Raw genomic sequence first — 24416 nt, 5'->3', positions numbered from 1 at the left:
AATCTGCATAGGTATTCAACTGCTCTCAATCTACATTCTACATCCACCACTCCTTCCTTTCCTGCCACATTTGCACCCAAGTATATTAAAACTATTCACTTCCTCCAGTCTCTCTCCCTTAATACTCAGTTCCAGTCTGTTGCCACTTTCTCCTATTGTATATCTCATCACCTTACTTTTACCCACATTCATCTTTGAACAACAACTGGCTTATCTCCCACTTTTCTCCATTTTCTTTAACCATCTCTAATACCCGACCCATTATCCTTGCATCTACCTCTCACACCACCCCATTCATATATAAAGTGAACAACCAAGGTGACATAACACATCCCTGGTGAAGTCCCACCTTTACCTCAAACTACTCACTCCATTTCTGAATTTAAGGGGATCGTCCATCAGTAAATCACGAAAAAAAAAAACGAAATTCTGAAAATATTTCCTCTATAAGGGTTGCTCATAAGCTATCTCGTGGCTGAGTATGGAAGCTGTATCTTGATTTTTACATACACACATATACCAAGGCTTTTCCCCCTTCCAAGGGAGGTAGCCAAAAAGGGAAAGGCATAAAAACACTCCCACCCATTTCATCCCTAAATACACTCCACACCCCTCCCACCCTTCCTCTCATCTGAGCACCTCCTGGTTGACGGGTCATCCCTGCACCCTGCCCACCGCCCTGGGTCAGAAGCAGTGTCGCAAGACACAGTACATCCACAGCGAGGCCGCTTCATTTAATCGGCGACCCCCCCTCTCCGTCCCCCTTTGCATATAAGGCGAGGACGGGGAGAAATCCCTTCGGGCTGCGTCAAAATTTACTCACACATACTACCCCACCCCCCACTTCCCCGCCCATTCCTCCTCATGCAGTCACAACATCATCCATATACAACCATTCTCCACTCACCTCTGTCTTCCGTCCTCTCCCTTCCTTCCTCAACAGACATTCCCCTCTTCCCCAAAGCCCCCTTCACCCCATCCATCCACCTCATCCTAGGACGTCCCCTCATGTTCACTCCCTCCACATCTGCCTTCCATACCTCTTTTACTAGTCTTTCTTCACTCATTCTTTCCATGTGTCCTAACCATCCTAATATTCTTTCATCAACCCTATCTCCCAAATCCTTTTTCACCCCTGTTCTCCTCCTCACCTCCTCATTTCTCACTCTATCTAGCCTAGTAACCCCCACCATACTTCTCAGACACCTCATCTCAAACACATTCAAACTCCTTCTCTCTTCTTCTCTTATGTTCCATATTTCTGCCCCATACAGTGCTGTTGGCACAATCACTCCTTCATACAGTCTCCTCTTCGCATCCATTCCCAAATGTCTATTCCTCATTACACTCTTTAAACCACCAAGGCATTTACTCGCTTCTCTCAATCTACATTCTACCTCCACCTTCACTCCACCTTTTCCTGCTACACTTGCACCCAAGTATCTAAAACTATCCACTTCCTCCAGTCGCTCTCCCTTAATGTTCACTTCCAGTCTACTGCCACTTTCACCCCTTGTACATCTCATCACCTTACTTTTACCCACATTTATCTTTAGCTTTCTTCTATCACATACTCTCCCAAACTCTGCCACCAGCTTTCTCAATCCCTCCTCTGACCCTGCCACAAGCGCAGTGTCGTCCGCAAACAACAGCTGGCTCACCTCCCACTTTTCTCCATTTTCTTTAACCATCTCCAATCCCTGACTCACTACCCTAGCATTCACCTCTCGCACCACCCCATCCATGTATAAGTTGAACAGCCAGGGCGACATAACGCATCCTTGACGAAGTCCCACCTTTACTTCAAACCACTCACTCTCTCCATTTCTAATCCTAACACATGCTCTACTACTCTCATAAAAACTCTTGACAGCTCCCAAAAGCTTTCCTCCTATCCCATAAATCTGCATAACCTCCCACAGTGCCTTTCTGTCTACCCTATCATAAGCCTTTTCCAGATCCATGAAAGCCCAAAAAACATCCTTCCCCTTTCCTATAGCTTTCTCACATATCTGTCTTACCACAAAGATCTGATCTACACAACCTCTACCCGTCCTAAATCCACACTGTTCCTCACCAATTACTCCCTCTGTTCCTCTCCTAATCCTCTCAATTAAGATCCTCCCATAAGCCTTCCCTACTACACTCAACAGGCTAATCCCTCTGAAATTACTACATTCACACTTGTCCCCTTTTCCCTTGTAAAGAGGAACTATACAGGCACTACTCCAGTCCTCCGGTACTCTACCCTCTCTCCAGCAAACATTAAATAACCTCACCAACCAGTCCACCATCACTGCACCTCCCTTTTTCAGACATTCTGCATGACATCCATCCAGACCAGGTGCCTTACCTGCTTTCATCATCTTTACAGCTGCCTTCACCTCATCCTTCCTTATTTCTCCTCCATTCTCCTCACTCATCACTCTCATTTTCTTCGCATTTCCCACTGCAGCTATCTTTCCCTCCCTATCCTCCTTCACATTCAGCAACTCCCTAAAATATTCTGCCCATCTTCCCCTCACTGCCATCTCTCCCATTATCAACTCTCCATCTGCACCTTTTACCTTTTCTTCCCTACTTGATTCGCCTCCTCTTCCTCTCTTAATTTCTTTCCAAAACATCTTTTTATTACTTTCAAAATTTTCTGTCATACTCCTACCCCATTTCACATCTGCTCTCCTCTTTGCCTCCTTTACCTTTTTCTTTACTTCTCTTTTCTTTTCTTTGTACGTACTGTTGTACGTCTCATATGATTTTTACTATATAAAAAAAACATAATACAGTACCCCCCACCCTACTGTGGCTGGGTCGTGTACGCTGCATACTGCATATTACGTTTTCTGTTGTTACATATATTTGCTAACAAAAGCTGTGTATTTTGCACAATATCTATGCTTTTGTATGATAAATAATAGCATACAATATGGCAACAGGGACCTGACTGCATATCGTTCAGTATGAATTGCCATCAGAAAATCACGAAAAAAAAGAAAAAAAAAAGAAATTCTGAAAATATTTCCTCTAAAAGTGTTGCTCATTTGCTATCTCGTGACCGAGGATGAATGTTGTACCCTGATTTTTACTATCTAAAAAATATATAATACAGTACCCCCCCCCCCATGTGGCTGGGTCATGTGCACTGTGTACTGCATATCACGTTTTCTGTTGTTACATATATTTGCTAACAAAAGAAGCTGCATACTTTGCACAATATTTATGCTTTTGTATGATAATAGCATACGATATGGCAATAGGGACCTGACTGCTTAGCGTACTGTTGTACAGTAAGTGAACGTAACTTATTCATTGCTTGTCTTTCAAGTTAGTGAGACGTACTATTTTCTCGTTGTTTCAAGTACTTTTATTGACTCTGAAGATGCCAAAGATTTCTAAGAAGAAGTTGCGATCACAGTTATGAACTTGCATATATGCCATCAGCAAGAGGGACAACAACCAGTGATGCCATAAAACAGCTTAGGATGGCAGATAAAGATCGTCTGTCACCAAAGATGCATTGTGCCAAGAAAAGGAAGAGTGCACGCTTGGACCTGAGCAATATAACCCTGGTACTAACTGGATTCATCATATAAACCTATAATTGATCAAAAGCATGCAACAAAGAGCAGGGTGGTGCCTATGATACCCTTTCAACACCATAACATCATAAATAATGAAAGGGGACCAGTAACCATCAACAAAAAAACTTTGACGCTCATTCCTGAAAAACTTGATTTTTGCACATTTAATTTGATTCACATCCAAAACGCCTTCACTGATTTTCAACTGCAAATCTTTTTTGGATTCAGCATAATTGGGAGAACATTTGGAGGCAGATTTATGTCCTTCTGTCAAGGACTAGTAGGATTTTTTCATATATACATTTTTTTTTTTTTGCTTTTTTTCATCAACTTACTTTGAATTTTTTTCTCGTAACAGATTGATCAGAACATCATAATTCTGCCTCTGTTTCTTCATCTATCTTATCCCATTATAAAGACAAAAAATAATCAATATCCAGTCAAAGGTCTATCTTCTGAATAAATTTCAAAATTTTCAAAAATTACCCCTCGAAAAAACAAAACAAAAAAATTATAATAAAAAAAAGTATAAGAATAAATGACATGGAAACTCAGTGGTATATTCTCTGAGACAAGACAGTTACTAGGAAAAAATCTTAGCCGCTTTCACCCCAAAATAAAAAAAGTTCGATTTTCTAATGGACGATCCCCTTAACACAAGCTCCACTACTCTCGTAAAAACTCTTGACTGCTCTTATCCCATATATCTGCAATACCTCCCACAGTGCCTTCCTGTCTACCCTGTCATAAGCCTTTTCCAAATCCATAAAGGCCCAAAAAGCATCTTTACCTTTTCCTATAACTTTCTCACATATCTGTCTTACCATAAAAACCTGATCCACACAACTCCTACCTGTCCTAAATCAACACTATTCCTCACCAATTACTATCTCTGTTCCTTTCTTAATCCGCTCAATCAAGATTCTCCCATAAGCCTTCCTAACTACACTTAACAAACTGATCCCTCTGAAACTACTAAACTCACACTTGTCCCCTTTTCCCTTGTAGAGTGGAACTATACAGGCACTCCTCCAGTCCTCTGGCACTCTACCCTCTCTTAAGTTAACATTGAATAACCTCACCAGCCACTGCACCATCACCATACCTCTTTTTTTTTTTCTTCTTTTTTTTTTTTTACATTCTACATGACACCCATCTAACCCAGGTCTTTTCCCTGCTCTCATCATCTTAACAACTGCCTTCACCTCATCTTTTCCTTAATTCTCTTCAATTTCCCTCAGTTACTGTCATTTTCTTAGCATTTTCCACTGCAATTACCTTTCCCTCCCTATCCTCCTTCACATTTAGCAACTCCCTAAAATACTCTGCCCATCTTCCTCTCACTACTGTCTCTTCCATTATCACCTCTCCATCTGCACCTTTTACCTTTTCTTCTCTACTTGATTTGCCTCCTCTTCCTCTCTTAATTTCTTTCCAAAACATCTTTTAATTTCAAAACTTTCTGTCATACTCTTACCCCATTTCATATATGCTCTCCTCTTTGCCTCTTTTATGCTTCACTTGTCTTCTCTTTTCTTTGTACCTCTCATATGATTCTCTCATCCTATTTTGTACCTCTCATATGCTTCCTCATCCCACCACTCACTACTTTTCCTTCTATTTCCTCATGTCCTCCTTGTTCCACACACCATCTTTGCACATTTTGTGCATCCCTCCTTGTTTTATCCTCATTCTTTCTCCACTCCTAATTCTACTCTATCTTTCACTCCTTTCCACTCCTCTCTCAGCTTCTTCTTGTACTCCTCCTTTTCTTTCTCATTTAAGCACTTCACTTTACACATCACCCTACCTTCTGTCCTTTTCCTCTTTCTCCATCTATCCTCCACTCTCAACTTACCTTCCACCAAAAAATTATATGATATTCCCCCACTCTCTCCCCTTAGAACATGTAAATCCTTAACTATTCCTACTATTCTCCTGGTTATCACTATACACTATACAGTTGACCATTAATGCTCTTTCTACCACCCTCTCCCATGTGCTGCTATGCTCGACTTTCTTCCTCACTGTTTTTGGTATCATCAACTCTCTTTAAAGGCACATCTCCACTATCAATTCTGCACTACAATTTTTCCTGGAACTCCACACTTTCCAACCACTCCATCTGTTGGTTCATTTCCTACCCTAGCATTAAGGTCTGCCAATACCACTACATTGACATTTCTCCCTAAACCCTCTATGCACTCATTTAAATCAATCCTGAAAGCCTCCCTTTCCTCTACACTCTTCTCACTACCAGACCCATATGCACTTACAAAAACCTACATGTCCCTTCCCAGTTTTACTCAATACCAACACATCCATCTTTCTTCTCACAAACATACTACCAATCTCTTCCCTTTTACTCTCATCTGTACCACATCCATGCACATTAAAAGACCCAAACCTTGGGTTACTGGTCAGAAAACTATCAGACCCTCTTATGCCTTTACTTTTTTTAAGAATGTCCTCTTTGTGGAACTTTCATTTGATATTAGTATTATCTCAGTTTAGAATGTGTCCCTACCTATTAACATTAATCAATGTAAAGTTGGATATTTTATGAGTTTTGGTCCCATTTGAGCATTTCCCACCTTGAAGATGACAGCATATTTGCCGAGATCATTTGATCAAATAATGTAGCTGACAGCGAGAATGATTCCTGTCCCAACCTCTTAAATGATGCTGAAGTACATGCTACCAAAGAACATACCCCTACATCTTACTGGTTTGTGACATACTATAAGGATAACAGAGGTAACTTTATCCATGCTACTAAGTATCTAGAGAGATTGGAGTGTTCCCTACAAATAACCTAAATAAATATGGTAAAGATGATCTGAGGTAAGGACTTAACACCGGCCATGATGCTCCTCCATTTATCTTGTCCTTCAGATGGAATTTTCAAATCCATCAAACAACACCGAACATTCAATTACTACAAAGCACATTTCCACAATCAAGACCTACATAAATTCTCAGAAATATCAATTGTGCCCTGACAATGCTTACAGAGTGACAAAAACAAGAGAAAATAGTAGCATGCTCACATTTCATGGTCCATATCTCCCTGAGTAAGTAAATATTAGTCCTCTTTCTCTCCCAATAAAAGCTTTCATCAATTGTCTTTTACAGTGTTACCAGTGCTATGAGTTTCACCTTGGAAGAAAGAACTGTACAAATGGTCCCCGATGTGGTCATTGCTCTCTCCCTTGATTCACTTCCTACTATTGATTGTGAATCAGAACTTTATTGTTTCCATAGCAGAGAAGCTCACTTAATACATCCTCAAAAATGCAAAGAGTACTGTCTTGAACAAGGCATTCTTCAACTGGTTAGTCTTGGTAGTGCCAAGCAAGTACTTCATTTTAGACAGATGGATGGCGGAGCAAAGACATATGCCTTCTCCTTCCACTCCATCCCTGTCCTCCACTCCTATGAGAATCCTGCTTCCGCTGTTCAGTCCAGAGCAAGTTATCTATTTTGTAAAGTTACAATGTATCATCAACAGATCCCTCCACCTCGTCTTTAGCAATGCATCCCATTGCATCTTCAACAAAACCCTCTTCTACATCATTAGCAAAACCCTCAGTAACATCACAGACTCCCAAAACACAAGCCCATGCTCACACAGATTTCCAATCAAGAACCCATACTATGGATAGTGAATTAATACAGACACATTTTCAACAACAATATCTGGTATGCAGCAATGTGTTATCAGAATTTGTTCTTAGATCCTCTCATATCCATCCCTCAAAATCCTTTCTCCCTACAAAAGGACATAGTCCACCATGCCAGACTACAGCGCTGCTACCATCCAACCCTTTTAATTTAACACGAGGTTGGACGACAGCATTGCAAATAAGCATCCAGGATGCAACACTTCACCCCATACTAGACAACACATTATGAAAGACTACACTGTACATAATCATGAACACCAACAACACAAAATACACTCTATAAAGGATTTGTGGGAAAACCCTGTTCCAGCTGTAGTGTTCCTCAGGGAGATGGGACTGCTTGGTTTGACAGTCTAAGGAACAACTATTGCCTATCATGATGTAAATAAGCTTCTCAGCAAAGATAGGTTTCCTGAAGAAGCACCTGCTGAATAGGTGAATTCAAAAGAGCTGTAATTGCTTTGTTTTGCTGTGTAGTACATTACATCAACACCTGATTCATTGTACAGCACAAATAATTAACCTTCAACAGCATTAATCAAGTTACATATCTTTCCGAGTCCATTATGAGTTATGTAAGTAGACTTTTTACAATATACCTCCATTCTATTATCTGTACACAGTATGTACCTAGTTGTATTTTACGGAACTGGACCTATGCTCGTTGTGACCTGTTTTTGTATCTCTCCATGTCCAGTTTAATTTTGAGCCTGTGTATGGTTTTGGCATTCACTGTTTCACACACATGCACACACACACACACACACTCGTCGAAGCAACACCGCCCGTCGTCGCTGTCGTCGCGCAACCAAGAAGAAGAGGATTTATGACGAAAAAGGAAAACCTGGTTTGTATTGTAGGGGTGGGGAGTGAACGTGAGTGCCCGAAATGGTATCTATGCAGTGCTAGTTGATTGTATTAACTCGAAATTAGCAAAAATGAATGAAAACGACTCGAAAGCCAGTTGCGAATCAGAGCCATCTGGCGTCAATCCACTGAATCGCGATGTAAACAAACACCAGAACACGTGTTACGATAATGATTTCCCAGGGTTTGGTAAGTATGAAAGAAAGAACTTAAGTAGATTATTAGAGATAGAGAGATGAGCAAAAATAGGACTCGGTGGGAAAATGAAATCATGGACTTAAGAAAAGAGGTCATTGGTTTAATAGATTGTTTAACTAAGGCTAATCATGAAATTTCTGACCTAAAAAAAAACTAACTTGGATCTTACAAACGAAATTAAGTACGACGTGTCGTAATAATACTCGCATCATAAAATATAGTCACCGCTTATATCGATCGTGCTCTCTTCACCCGTGAATTTTGATAACCATAGAAAATGCGATTACAAAAGAATTAGAAAGAATGTCATTATGAAGGGGTGACTACAATAAATATAATCAAGACGCCGATATGGCAGCCTCGCGAATACACTCGCTCCCCATGACGCCTACGTGTGCGGCACCGTATGGAAGGGGTTAAAGAAATGAAAAGAGACATAAATGAACTGAAGAATGATAATGAAAAGAAGAAAACTAATGATAATAACAATAGCGAAACCCTAAAGCAGGAAGTGAACAACAAATTACAAGAATTGACACAAAAGATCGAAGAAAACTTAGGTGGGGACAGTATCCAGGAAATTAAGAAGTGGAAAGAAAATATTGAAAATAAAGAAATTGCTTTCAAAGAAATAGTCAAGCAGCAAATGCAAGATAATGCAAAAGACACAATCATTCAAGTGATTAACGAAAAAGCAAATTGGGTCAGGGATACAGTAGATAGGAAGAAATGTATTGTGGTTTATGGACTAAAAGAAAAACAAGGATTGGCGAGGTACATGAGAGAAAAAGAAGAAAAAGAGACAGCAGTAGAAATCCTTAATGAAATTCAGGGGGGAGACAGAGATTCAGGCACAGACCTAGAAGAGACTTACAGAATTGGTCGCTATACTAAGGATAGGAATCGACCTCTAAAGATAAAACTAAGGTCACAAATGGTAGTAGAAGACATATTTGAAAAAGTAGGTAACTTGGCAAAGAGTGAAAAGTACAATAAGATATGGATAAAAAGAGAAATGAGTACTGAGGAATTAGAAAAAGAAAGGGCACTAAGAGAAGAAGCAAAGGAAAAAAATTTGAAGAGATCGGAGACAGAATGCAAAGAATTCCAGTGGAGAGTAATAGACTTGAGATTAAGACAATGGCGCATCAAAACGAAAAAACCAAGGGAAGAAGAAACCAGGGAGAAGGAAGAAAATTAAAAGTGGCCTATACCAACATTGACGGACTAATTTCGGGACTGAACGAACTCAATGATTATCTGTTAGAAGCAAAACCAGACATAATGGGAATTGTAGAGACTAAACTAAGAGGTGAAATACCATCCACTGTTATCGGACAAGGTTTATACAACTACTGGATAAAAAACAGGGACAAGAAACAGGGAGGGGGAATCATGTTCTTGGCCAAGAAAGACCTAAAGGTGACAAAAATTGCAGAGGGCAAAGGTAATGTTGAATTGATCATGATAAAAGTCGAAGGCAAGAACATGAAAAGTAGAAAGTTTGTGGTGACTTATGTGCCTCCAAAAACAAGCGCTTGGAAAGAAAACGAACATACAAAAATGCTAGATGATACAAGAAAATCACTAAATGAGATACTAATGGGTAAGGGTAATCTGGTAATTATGGGGGACTTCAATTGCAAAGAAATTTGTTGGGACAGCATGACAGTGCAAGGAGGAGATGACTCGTGGGGCAATATACTGCTAGATATGACCATGGAGTACACAATGACCCAATGGGTCCGTGAAAACACAAAGTACAGAAATAATGAAGAGCCATCGAAACTAGATCTAATATTTACAACAGAACCTGAAATAGTGCATAAAGTCCAGTACGAGACACCAATTGGAAAGAGTGACCATGTACTCATCGAAACTGTACTAAAGGAAGAAATAGACATAGAGAGGAACGAAAAGCATAGGAAAGGAAGACTGATGTACAACAAAACAGACTTTACAAAACTAAAGTCATTCTTCCGGAATGCAAACTGGGAAAAATTTTACAGGGAAGAGACAACAGTGGAAGAGAAATGGAATATATTGATGGAAAACTACAATGAAGGTGTAAACAGGCATGTACCAAGACAAAAGCGAGAGAGAGAGTACATTAAATGTTGGTTCAACAAAAGATGCAGTGAGGCAAAAGACAGAAGGGACAAAGCTTGGAAAAAGTGGAGAAAAGACAAAAAACAAAGCAAATGGCAAATTTATGTTAACTGTAGAAATGAGTATGTTAATGTGAGAAGAGAGGAAAAAAGGAACCATGAGAAGGATATTATAGACAAATGCAAAGAGCAACCCAAACTATTCTATCGGTATGTGAATGGTAAACTTAAAAACAAACAGGAAATGGTGAAACTATGCCAAGGAAACATAGAATACACAGAAGATTTAGAGATGGCCGAAGTCATGAACAATCACTTTAAATCTGTTTTCACCAGAGAGAAAATACCAAATTGTGACATAGATAAAAACAAGAAATCTCCCCTCATGAATGAGTTTACAGCATCACTACAGGAAATATCAGAACATCTATCAAGGCTGGATGTCAGAAAATCACATGGCCCGGATGGTATTGCAAATTGGATTCTAAAGGAGTGCAAAGAAGAACTAACAGACAAAATACACATCCTAATAAACAGCTCACTCAAAGAAGGAAAGATACCCGAGGACTGGAAAAACGCTAACATTGTACCAATATACAAAGGAGGAAAAAAGGAAGAACCCACCAACTATAGGCCAGTATCACTAACAAGCACCATAGCCAAAATTTGTGAGAAAATAATCAAGAATAGATGGGTAAAACATCTGGAAGACAATGACATATTAAACCCAAGACAATTCAGATTCAGACAAGGAAGATCATGCTCCACAAACTTACATACATACATACATACATATACCAAGGCTTTTTCCCCCTTCCAAGGGAGGTAGCCAAAAAGGGAAAGGCATAAAAACACTCCCACCCATTTCATCCCTAAATACACTCCACACCCCTCCCACCCTTCCTCTCATCTGAGCACCTCCTGGAAACGTGGAACATAAGAGAAGAAGAGAGAAGGAGTTTGAATGTGTTTGAGATGAGGTGTCTGAGAAGTATGGTGGGGGTTATTAGGCTAGATGGAGTGAGAAATGAGGAGGTGAGGAGGAGAACAGGGGTGAAAAAGGATTTGGGAGATAGGGTTGATGAAAGAATATTAGGATGGTTTGGACACATGGAAAGAATGAGTGAAGAAAGACTAGTAAAAGAGGTATGGAAGGCAGATGTGGAGGGAGTGAACATGAGGGGACGTCCTAGGATGAGGTGGATGGATGGGGTGAAGGGGGCTTTGGGGAAGAGGGGAATCTCTGTTGAGGAAGGAAGGGAGAGGACGGAAGACAGAGGTGAGTGGAGAATGGTTGTATATGGATGATGTTGTGACTGCATGAGGAGGAATGGGCGGGGGGGTGGGGTAGTATGTGTGAGTAAATTTTGACGCAGCCCGAAGGGATTTCTCCACAAACTTAATATGCTTTTACTCAAGACTAATAGACATAGTGCAAGAAAGAAATGGTTGGGCTGATTGTGCATTCCTAGACTTGCAAAAAGCCTTTGACAAAGTACCACACAGAAAACTACTAAAAAAACTGGAACACATAGGAGGAGTACAAGGAAACCTACTAAAATGGATAGAGGACTTTCTGATTGGTAGAAAGATGAGAGTAGTGCTCAGAGAAAAATATTCAGATTAGAAAGAGGTGATCAGTGGAGTACCGCAAGGATCTGTGCTGGCACCAATAATGTTTGCTATCTATATGAATGACATGGACGAGGACGTGAACTGCTACATGAGCTTCTTTGCCGATGATGCCAAACTGCTAAGGAAAATAGAAACTGATGAGGACTGTGAAGCACTGCAAGAAGACCTAAATAGGGTATGGAACTGGAGTCAGAAATGGGAAGTGGACTTTAATACTAAGAAGTGTAGCATGATGGAGTTTGGAAAAAGCAAAAACAGAATATCAGGAAAATATACAATTGGAACCAAAGAAGTAAAGAAAGTAGGATCCGAAAAAGATTTGGGAGTAATTATCACGAACGACTTGTCCTATGATATACAGATTAACAAAATTGTCAGGGAGACTTACAACTTGCTAAGATCAATAAAAGTGGCGTTTACATACTTGGACGAAGACATGATAAAAAAAATATTGGTTACATTGATAAGGCCTAGATTAGAGTATGCGGCGACATTGTGGTCACCCAGTACCAAAAAGAATATAAAGAAAATAGAAAGAATCCAAAGAGCAGCTACAAAAATGGCACCTGCACTTGCAAACCTATCATACGAGGAGAGATTGGCTAAATTGGAGTTACCGACACTGGAGCAAAGAAGAGAGAGAGGTGACCTATTGACCATCTACAGAATCATGAGAGGCACAGAGGTACTCGATAGAGAGAACTTACTTAACTGGGACAAAAGAAACACAAGAGGACATGGAAAGAAAATAAAAAAACATAGCTATAGAAGAGAACTGAAGAAAAACAGTTTTCCTCATAGAGTTTTGGACACTTGGAACAAACTGGACAATGAAATAGTATGCGCAAAAACCATTCATGAGTTTAAAAACAAACTAGACACTGCGAGATACAAAGGCGGGACATCACGAGCATAGCTCCCCTTCCCGCAAAATACAACTAGGTAAATACAACTAGGTAAATACAACTAGGTAAATACACACACCCTTTCAACCGAATGGACGGCGTGAACTGGTGTTCCAAAGAAAAAGGAAAAACTACGTGGATCACAGCATTCAGGAAGTGCCTATTGTATTTATAGGGAAGGGGAGTGCTCGTGAAATAGTGGGGAAGTGATAGGGAAGGAGAAGGGAAGGGATATTGAGGGAAATGGAAGGAAATGAGGAAGGGGAGGACTTAGTCCAAGAATCTAGAAGGCTGATAAACAAACGTCGAACGGACGAATTGGATTTAGATGAGGGGACTAACAAAATTGTAAAGATCAGAAACATAGATAAGAGCAGTTCAATGGAAGGTGAGGATGATAATTTCCAAGGATTTAATGAAAGGGCGGCGGATACCAACCTCCCCCGACTGAAAAAACTGGAGGAAAAACTTGAACAAATGTCTGACTACTGGGAAGTTAGGTTTGGCAAGATGACAAAAATTGCCGAGAGGTTTGATAAATTGGAAGAACTAGAGAAGGCGAACAGAAACTTAACTGATGAAATAGAAGACCTAAAAAGACAGTTAAGAGAAGTAAAGGTGGAGAATGACGAATTGAAGAGGAATAGTAAAGAAAACAGAGAGGCAATAACTAAAGAAGCTAAGAATTGGAAGACAACCCAAGAAGAAAATAAAGTTTCATTAACTGACACAATCAAACAGCAATTGAAAGAACATACTGAAGACTCAGTTATTAAAGTGATAAGACAAAAGGAGAATATAGTAAGAGATTTAGCAGACAAGAAGAAATGTATAATTATATTAGGAATGGAAGAGAAACACAACCCAGATAGAACCACAAGAATCAAAGAAGAAAATGAAAAAGTAAGCCAATTACTAGAATCAGTACAGGAAGATGAACCGGAAATTATGAAGCAAATCGAAGAGAAATTTAGACTCGGAAAGTATAGCACAGATAAGACCAGACCAATTAAGATTAAATTCAGGTCACAAACGACGGCAGGGAATATCTTATCCAAAACAGGGAAACTAGCAATAAGTGAACAATATAAAAAGGTATGGATAAAAAGAGAAATGAATAAAGAGGAAAGAGAGGAAGAAAAACAGAAAAGACTTCAAGCTAAGGAAAAAAACGAGAACAGAACGGATTCAGAAAAAGAGAGATTCTATTGGAGAGTAGTGAATATGAAACTAAAGAAAGTCGACATACAAGAGAAAAACAAAAGGGAAACAGAGAACACAATGGAAGTAGCAGAAAACTAAGGGTGTCTTACACAAATATAGATGGATTAATAACAGGATTGAATGAGCTGAATGATTATTTGAAGGAAAAAGAACCAGACATAATGGGAATTGTAGAAACAAAATTAAAAGGTTCACTACCACCCAACAGTGTAGGACATGATGCATATAATTATTGGATTAGAAACAGAGAGAAAAAGCAAGGGGGTGGAGTTATGTTCCTGACTAAGAAGGATATAAACGTGAAGTGTATCACATATGGAAAGAATACAGTAGAGATGATAATGATGGAAGTAGAAGACAGATAAGAAGAGCAGAAAATTTGTGATAAATTATGTGCCCCCGAAAACAGCCTCATGGGAAGAGAGTGAACATAAAAGTATGTTAGAGGACACAAAGATAGCATTAAACAAGATAATGGATGATGGAGGAAGAATAGTTATGATGGGCGACTTTAATTGCAAAGAAATCTGCTGGGAAGAGATGACAGTAAAGGGTGGAGATGGCTCATGGGGAAACGCTCTACTTGAGATGATTACTGACCATACAATGACACAATGGATACAGGAGAACACTAGGTATAGAAATGAAGAAGCCATCGAGATTAGACCTAATAATTACATCTGAACCCAGAATAGTGGACAAGATTGAATATAAAACACCAATAAGTAAAAGTGACCACATATTGATTGAACTGGAACTTAATGAAGAAAAATATATGAAAAGAAATGAACAATATAGAAAAGGAAGATTGATGTATGAAAAAACAAACTTTGATAAAATAAGAGAATTCTTTCAAAAGGAAAACTGGGAAGAAATATACAAAGAAGAAACAACAGTAGAAGAGAAATGGAATATTTTGACAAAAATTTACAAAAAAGGAGTGGAAAAGTATGTCCCAAGACAAAAACAAGAAAAAGAATATGTAAAATGCTGGTACAACAAAAGTTGTAGGGAGTTAAAAGACAAAAGAGACAAAGCCTGGACCAGATCGAAAAAAGACAGAAGACCTGAAAAATGGAAAATATATACCTGTTATAGAAATGAATATGTACAAAAGTGCAGAGAGGAAAAGAGAAAATATGAAAAAGATGTCATAGAAAAGAGTAAAGATCAACCAAAACTATTCTACAGATTTGTAAACAATAAACTGAGAAACAAACAAGACTTGGAGAAATTAAGACAAGGGGGAGTTGAATACACTGAGGAAATGGAAATGTTGGAAATTATGAACAAACATTTTAAATCAGTGTTTACAAGGGAGAACATACAACCTGAAGAGAAGGAATGGAAAGAGAAAGTCCCCCTTATGAAAGAAATAGAAGTAACAAAGAATGAATATTGAAACACTTGAGTAATCTTGATGTCAGAAAATCGCATGGACCAGATGAAATAGCAAACTGGATTTTGAAAGAATGCAGGAATGAACTGGCAGACATAATACATAGCATACTAAACAGTTCCTTGAAAGAAGGAAAAGTTCCAGAAGATTGGAAAAAAGCAAATATAGTACCTTTATATAAAGGAGGAAATAAAGAAGAACCTACCAACTATAGACCAGTCTCTCTAACAAGTACAATAGCATAAATTTGTGAAAGAATTATCAAAAGTAGATGGGTAAAATATTTAGAAAAAAAAAACAGTGTTAAATCCAAGGCAATTTGGATTCAGACAAGGACGATCATGCGTCACCAATTTAATATGTTTCTATTCAAGACTAATAGATATAATACAAGAAAGAGATGGATGGGCGGACTGTGCATTTCTAGACCTAAAGAAAACTTTTGACAAAGTACCACATAAGAAGTTGATTAAGAAATTAGAAACTGAAGGAGGAATACAGGGCAAACTGCTAAATTGGATGGAAGACTTTTTGCAAGAAAGAAAAATGAGAGTAGTGATAAGAGACCAGCACTCAAAATGGGATGAAGTAATAAGCGGTGTTCCGCAGGGAACAGTTCTGGCCCCAATAATGTTTGCTATATATATTAATGATATGGATGAAGGAATTGAAAGCTATATGAGCTTCTTTGCAGATGATGCAAAACTACTGAAATGAGTGAAAACAGAAGAAGATTGTGAATCACTACAGAGAGATCTAAATAAAGTACAGGAATGGAGTAGGAAGTGGGAGATGGAGTTCAATACAAAAAAGTGTAGTATAATGGAATTTGGAAAAAGCAAAAACAGAATAACAGGAGCATATAAATTGGGAGAAGAAGGAATAAAAAAAGTAGAAAATGAGAAGGACCTGGGAGTCATTGTTATGAATAATATGTCACCTGAGAAACATATAAATAAGATTTTTGGAGAAACTTATAATTTAATAAGAACAATCAAAGTTGCATTTACATACCTGGATGAAGAAATGGTGAAGAAAATCCTAATCATCCTGATAAGACCAAGATTGGAATATGCAGCAACGATATGGTCACCAAGTACAAAAAAAAATGTATAAAAAACTTGAAAGAATACAAAGAGCAATTACAAAATTGGCACCAACACTCTCAAAACTATCATATGAAGAGAGACTAGAAAAACTTGAACTACAGACACTAGAGCAAAGAAGAGAGAGGAGATTTGATAGCTATTTACAGAATCATGAAAGGCATAGAAATTACTGATAGAGAGAATCTGATAAAATGGGATGACAGAAATACAAGAGGACACGGAAAGAAAATAAAAAAAGACAGCTATAGAAGAGATTTGAAAAAGAACAGCTTTCCTCACAGAGTAATAGACAGTTGGAACAAGTTAGATGAGAAAGTGGTGTGTGCAAAAACAATACATGAATTTAAAAATAGTTTAGATAAAATGAGATATGAAGACGGGACACCACGAGCATAGCTCCCCTTCCCGTAAAATACAACTAGGTAAATACACACACAGACAGTTACAGAAGAGATCTGAAAAAGAACAGCTTTCCACACAGAGTAATAGATATATGGAACAAACTGAAAGAGGAAACAGTGAGTGCTAAAACTATAAATGACTTTAAGAAAAAACAGGATGCGGAAAGATACAACTGCAGGTCTCTACGAGCATAGCTCTCCTCCTGCAAAATACAACTAGGTAAATACACACACACATAGATATATGACTAAGTGGAGTATGAAACACAGGAGTCTTACATACATATACCGAAGGCTTTTTCCCCCTTACAAGGGGGGTAGCCAAAAAGAAAAAGGCATAGAAATCACTCCCACCCATTTCATCCACTCCCCTCCACCCTCCTCCCTCCCTCCTGTCTTGGCACCTCCTGGATGACGGATCATCCCTGCATCCTGTCCACTGCCCTGGGTCAGAAGCAGTGTTGCAAGACACAGCACATCCACAGCAAGGCTGCTTCATAAATTCAGCAACCCCCCCCCTCTCCGTCCCCTTATGCAGAAAAGGAGATGACGGGGAGAAATCCCTTCAGGCTGCGTCAAATTTTTTTCATACATACTTCCTCACCCCCTATCCCCCACCCACTCCCGCTCATGCATCACAGCCTCATCTATACACAACCCTTCTCCATTCACCCCTATCTTCTGTCCTCTCCCGTCCTTCCTCCACAGACATTCCTCTCTTTTGTAAATCCCCTTTCATCCCATCCATCTCATCCTAGGACGCCCCCTCATATTCATTCATTCCACCTCCGCCTTCCACACTTCTTTTACTAATCTTTCTTCACTCATTCTTTCCATGTGTCCAAACCATCCTAATACTCTTTCATCAACCCTATCTCCCAGTTCCCTTTCCACCCCTGTTCTCCTCCTCACCTCATTTCTCACTCTATCTAGCCTAGTAACCCCTATCATACTTCTCAGACATTTCATCTCAAACACATTCAAACTCCTTCTCTCTTCCTCTCTCATGTTCCATGTTTCTGCCCCATACATTACTGTTGGCACAATGACTCCTTCATATAACGTCCTCTTAGCATCCATTCCCAAATGTCTATTTCTCATTATACTTTTTAATCCACCAAGGCATTTACTCCCTTCTCTCAATCTACATTCTACCTCCACCCCCACTCCTCCCTTTCCTGTCATATTCGCACCCAAGTATCTAAAACTGTCCACTTCCTCCAGTTTCTCACCCTTAATGCTCACTTCCAGCCTACTGTCACTCTCTCCCCTTGTACATCTCATCACCTTACTTTCGCCCACATTAATCTTCAGCTTCCTTCTTTCACACACCTTCTCAAACTCTGTCACTAACTTCCTCAATCACTCCTCTGATCCTGCTACAAGTGCAGTGTCATCAGCAAACAACAGCTGGCTCACCTCCCACTTTTCTCTATTTTCTTTAATCATCTCCAGTCCCTGACCCACTACCCTTGCATTCACCTCTCGCACCACCCCATCCATGTAAAGATTGAACAGCCAGGGTGACATAACACATCCCTGACGAAGTCCCACCTTTACCTCAAACCATTCACTCTCTCCATTTCTAATCCTAACGCGAGCTCTACTACTCTCATAAAAACTCTTGACTGCTCTTAACAGCTTTCCCCCTATCCCATATATTTGCAGTACCTCCCACAGTGCCTTCCTGTCTACCCTATTGTAAGCCTTTTCCAGATCCATAAAGGTCCAAAAAACATCCTTACCCTGAAACCACACTGTTCCTCACCAATTACTCCCTCTGTTCCTCTCCTAATCCTCTCAATCAAGACCCTCCCATAAGCCTTTCCAACTACACTCAACAAGCTGATCTCTCCGTAACTATTACACGCACACTTTTCCCCCTTTCCTTTGAAAAGCAGAACTATACAGGCACTCCTCCAGTCCTCCGGCACTCTACCCTCTCTTAAACAAACATTAAATAACCTCACCAGCCAGTCCACATAACTGTACCTCTTTTCTTCAGACATTCTGCATGGCATCCAGCCATCCAACCCAGGTGCCTTACCTGCTCTAATCATCTTAACGGTTGCTTTCACTTCATCCCTCCCTATTTCTCCTCCATTTTCCTCACTCATCACTCATTTTCTTAGCGCTTCCCACTTCAACTGCCTTTCCCTCCCTACCCTCCTTCACATTTAGCAACTCCCTAAAATACTCTGCCCACCTTCTTCTCACTGCCTTCTCTTCCATTATCATCTCTCCATCTGCACCTTTTACCTTTTCTTCTCTACTTGATTTGCCTCCTCTTCCTCTTTTAATTTCCTTCCAAAACATCTTTTTATTACTTTCAAAATTTTCTGTCATACTCTTTCCCCATTTCACATCTGCTCTTCTCTTTGCTTCCTTTATCTTATGGTTAACTTCCTTTCTCTTTACTTTGTACCTCTCATACAATTCCCTTGTCCTAATTTGTAGCCACTCTATGAATGCCTGCTTCTTCTCTTTTACACCCTTCTTTGCTTCCTCATCCCACCACTCACTACCCTTCCTTCTATTTCCTCCCACCCTCCTTGTTCCACACACCATCTTTGCACACCTTATGACTCCCTCCTTGAACCCTCCCCATTCCTCCTCCACTCCTAGTTCTACTCTATCCTTTACTCTCTCCCACCCTTCTCTCAACTTCTTCTTATACTCATTCTCCTTTTTTTCCTCATTTATGCAGTTCACTTTAAGTACCTCCATACCTTCTGCCCTTTTCCTCTTTCTCCACCTATTCTCCACTCTCAATTTACCTTCCACCAGGAAATGATCTGATATTCCCTCACTCTCTCCCCTTAGAACATGTACATCCTTAACTCTTCCTACCATACTCCTGGTCACCACTATATAGTCCATTAACGCTCTATCTGCCACCCTTCCATCCACCACCCTCTCCCATGTGTACTTATGCTCGACTTTCTTCTTAAACACTGTATTTGCTATCATCAACTCTTTCAAGACACATCTCCATCAATTCACTACAAATTTTACCTGGAACTCCATACTTCCCAATCACTCTGTCAATTGGTTCATTTTCTACCCTAGCATTTAGGTCTCCCTATGCAACTACATTGACATTTCTCCCTAATCCCTCTATAAACTCATTTATATCTACCCAAAATGCATCCCTTTCCTCTATGCTCTCTTCACTACCAGGACCATACGCACTTACAAAAACCCACACCTTTCCCAGCTTCACCTGCGTCCACATCAACCTTGATGACACCTCCTTCCACTCCACTACCCGCTTACTTATCTCTTCACTTACTAGTATAGCCACCCCTTCTCTCCCTCGTCCCCTCTTCACTCCTGAGTACCTCCCAGCTACACTCCCAAACTCACAGTTGCCCTTTCCTTTTATTTTAGTTTCACTCAAAGCCAGTACATCCATCTTTCTTCTCACAAACATACTGCCTATCTCTTCCCCTTTACTCTCATCTGTACCACATCCACGCACATTAAAAGACCCAAACCTTAGGGTACTGGTTGGAAAGCTCCCAGACCCTCTTATGCCTTTACTTTCTTTCTTAGGAATATCCCCTTTTGGGGCTACAGGTAGTAGGACTCCTAATCCCATCCCCCATCCCTTTTTTGTTGCCTTTTACGACTCAAGTGGAAATGCTTGGTGGCAGTATTCTTTTGCCCCCACCATAGGGTAGGTAGGCAAAAAAAGGAAATGAATATTCAGAGAAATGGTACAGGACAATAACAAGGGGTTGTGGGACAGCATAACGGAGGGACAGTCGTAGTATAAAAGTGTCATTTCTCTATGTACAGAATTTTCCTCTATCACAGACAAAATGATGTGTGGCTCTGGTCCGTAGGGGTGCCTCATATAGACCCTAAAGTATCAACTGCATGCTACTCTGCCACAATAACATGCAACCAATACCCCAGACAGAGTCTTAGTCTGAGTTTATTCCTGACTAGTTTTTCAGGTATCCTTTTTCAACGGAATGGTGTACAAACGAGCTGTGGGTATTTTATACATGAGGTGGACATCACTTCCTCTCCGGGTGTTACCAGAATTGGTGACAAGTGTGAACATTACATATTCATTGAAACAATAAGTAAATGTAATAATAATAATAATAATGCAAGCAATAATGATGAGAGTAGTGGTAAATACAATGAAAATGATAACAATAATAACAACAAAAATAATGATAATAATAACAATGAAAATAATAACAATAATAGTAATAATAATAACAATAGTAATAATAATAATGATAATAATAATAATAATAACAATTATAATAATAATAATAATAATAACAATAACAATAACAGTAATAACAATAATAACAATATTAATACAAATAATAATTATTAATATCAAATTAATAATGATAACAATAATAATAGTAAAAAGAACAGAATAACAATAATGGTAATATGATAATGAAAAATTATGTTAATAATGATAATGATGAAAATATTAAGTGGTGAAGGAACAAAGTATATAATGGAGGATACATGATTTGATAGCATGTGAAATAAAATATGGTAGCAGAGTGTAAGAAGAATTGTCAAAAGGAAGAAAGCTGGAAAGGGTAGGCAAAAGTGGTGAGAAAAAGGTATCTACTTGGAGTCGGGGGTCTAAGAAGCCATTCTTGGAGAGCTAATGTCAAGGTAGATTTTGTCCATTTTAAGTCACCAGTTCTCTTGTTTGTGTTTTTGTAGCTGCCAATGTAAAGGGATTCAATTATTTTCTGTTGATTCTTGTGTAGACCTTTGGCTAGAGTAGTGAATCCCTCCCAGTTTGGCAGGTGTCCCTCTGTGTCTATGGGATACCTACCAAACTGAAAGGGATCAACCATTTTAGCCAAAGGTCTACACAAGACACAATGGAAAATAATTGAAATCTGAAAAAGAATAGCTTCCCACACAGAGTGGTAGATATCTCGGACAAAATGAATGAGGAAACAGTGAATGCAAAAACTATACAAGAATTTAAGATCAAACTGGATGCTGAATGATACAAAGGTGGGTCACTATGAGCATAGCTCTCTTCACATAAAATACAACTAGGTAAATACACACACACACACACACACACACACATATATATATATAAATATATATATATATATATATATATGTATTTATATTTATATATATATATATATATATATATTTATATATATATATATATATATAAATACATATATATATACATATCTATATATATATATATATATATATATATATATATATATATATATATATATATATATATATATATATACACACACCAAGGGCTTTTTCCTCCCTTATAAAGGAAGTAGCTAAGTCAAAAGGTTCACACCCACTCCCAGCCATTTCACTCCAATCTACCACTCTTTCCTCCCTCTCATCTTAGCTCATTATGGATGATAGGTCATCCTTGTATCCCTCCCACTGTTCTGGGTCAAAAGCAATGCAGCAAGACACAGTACATCCATGGCAAAGCTGCTTCACTTAATTGGTGACACCCCCTCTCCATCCCCTTAATGTGGAAAAAGAGAAGACCTTAAATTGGGCTTCTACTGTCATACAATGCAAAAGGAGACTGGATCAATTTTGGGTCAACCAGGAGACAAAATTTAATTTTGAGGAAAGTCTTATACTGGTGGACACACCTGGTCAAAGTCAATTGGGGGAGGACACGGAGGACACAAATCAGAGGCCTGACCTACTCAAGCTGAAAGTGATCTGGACATATAGGTCACATGACCTACATCCATTATATATGCAAGACTGCATAAGGGGAGGTATAATTGCTCATATTACAATGCAATAACTTCTGATTGATATGGCGTGGATGTGTGGAATGAATATCAAGAAAAAATAAATTTACTCACAAGAATATCATTAGTACACACTGAATTTTGAGTGAACTTTATGAATTTTTTATTTTCCTACCATGGAAGACTGAATGGAGACCCATCCCCTAATAAGAATATAAGAACAACATAAGCAAATAAAATACACACATTGATAAGCATAAGGATGCTTGCCAGTCCTAATTTTTTTTTAATCACTACCAATGTTAATATTAATTTGAGCTCACAATACTCACAATGATAAGAGCTATTCAGTGATAAAGTTTGCAGCTTTGAGACTAGCGAATATCTTTAAGATATACCAAAATATTTGCCTTTTTCAATTTTCTAAAAATTGCTACCAATATTACTATTACTTTGTAATACTTATATATGGGTTTTAAAATACTTAATGATAAGAGATAGAGTTAAGAATTGCAGCAGTGAGACCTGACCTGACCTAACCTAACCCCTTGGCCTTGTTAAATATAAAGGTGTCCACTCATCTCAATTTTCTTAAACAGCTATTGACACCACTTTTAGTTTGCAGTACTTATATCTGGGGTTAAAAACACTCAGAATGATATGAGCTAACCGACTATATAGGTAATTGCAGGTGCCAGACTGGCAAACATCTTGATAAATACCTGCACATTTACCCCTTGTTCAGAATGCCAATTACACTACCAAACGGTAAGTGAATGCCAAAAGTAAACACACAACACATTCACTAAGCTACTTTACCACTATATGATTTCACTTACGAATTCAACAAAGGCACACTTGTTTAGCTTGTACAAAACACAGCCACGAAAACAAGCTATTCAAATAGATGAAAGAGTGCAACTCAAGGCTTCGCCAGTGTTGCCCTTTGTCCGTAGCTCCAATTTCCGTCTTCTCTCATCATCTACTGTGAAAGAAAACGTACTAGAGTCAAATTACAGGGGTGACTGATGTATCTGAGAAATGTCGATTTGCCCAGTGATATGATTGAACATAAGAACATAAGAATAAAGGAGACTGCAAGAGACCATAAGGCCTACACTAGGCAGCTCCGTATCCATCACCACCTGTCATCCCCATCCATAAAGTTGTCTAATCGTTTTTTAAAACAACTGATAGTTTCAGCGCTTACTACATGGTTACTAAGTTTATTCCATTCATCGAACGCCCTATTAGTAAACCAATTCTTACCTATTTCCTTCTTAAATCTAAATTTGTTCAGTTTATACCCATTAATTCGAGTCCTGCCCTGTTGTTTTATTATGATGACCTTGTTTGCATCACCCTTGTTATAGCCTTTGATTCACTTGAACACTTCTATTAGATCCAGTAAAAGAAGTTTTAAGGATTATAAAGTAGACTCCACGGAAAATAAAGCAGTACCGTATAGCTACCCCTCGTGCAGTACAGTTATATTAGACTGGGGACCGTTTTTGTAACGGGGCCATTTTGGTACTTAGAATGCGGGG

General features: G+C 38.9%; 1 protein-coding gene across 1 annotated transcript in view; it reads right to left on the bottom strand.

Moving 5' to 3' along the window:
* LOC143030939 (uncharacterized) overlaps positions 1 to 24020 on the bottom strand; it is a 32839-nt gene extending 8819 nt beyond the window's left edge. The window contains exon 1 of the mRNA XM_076194225.1: positions 23709 to 24020. The gene's annotated coding sequence lies outside the window, so the exon portion shown is untranslated. The remainder of the gene's footprint in view (positions 1 to 23708) is intronic.
* Between the last annotated feature and the right edge of the window lie 396 nt (positions 24021 to 24416).

Source organism: Oratosquilla oratoria, chromosome 12, assembly GCF_046742065.1.
Source record: "Oratosquilla oratoria isolate Oo_2021 chromosome 12, ASM4674206v1, whole genome shotgun sequence".
Taxonomy (NCBI): Eukaryota; Metazoa; Arthropoda; class Malacostraca; order Stomatopoda; family Squillidae; genus Oratosquilla; species Oratosquilla oratoria.
Note: the sequence above shows the minus strand (reverse complement) of the source record. Positions and strands in the feature narration are given on the sequence as shown.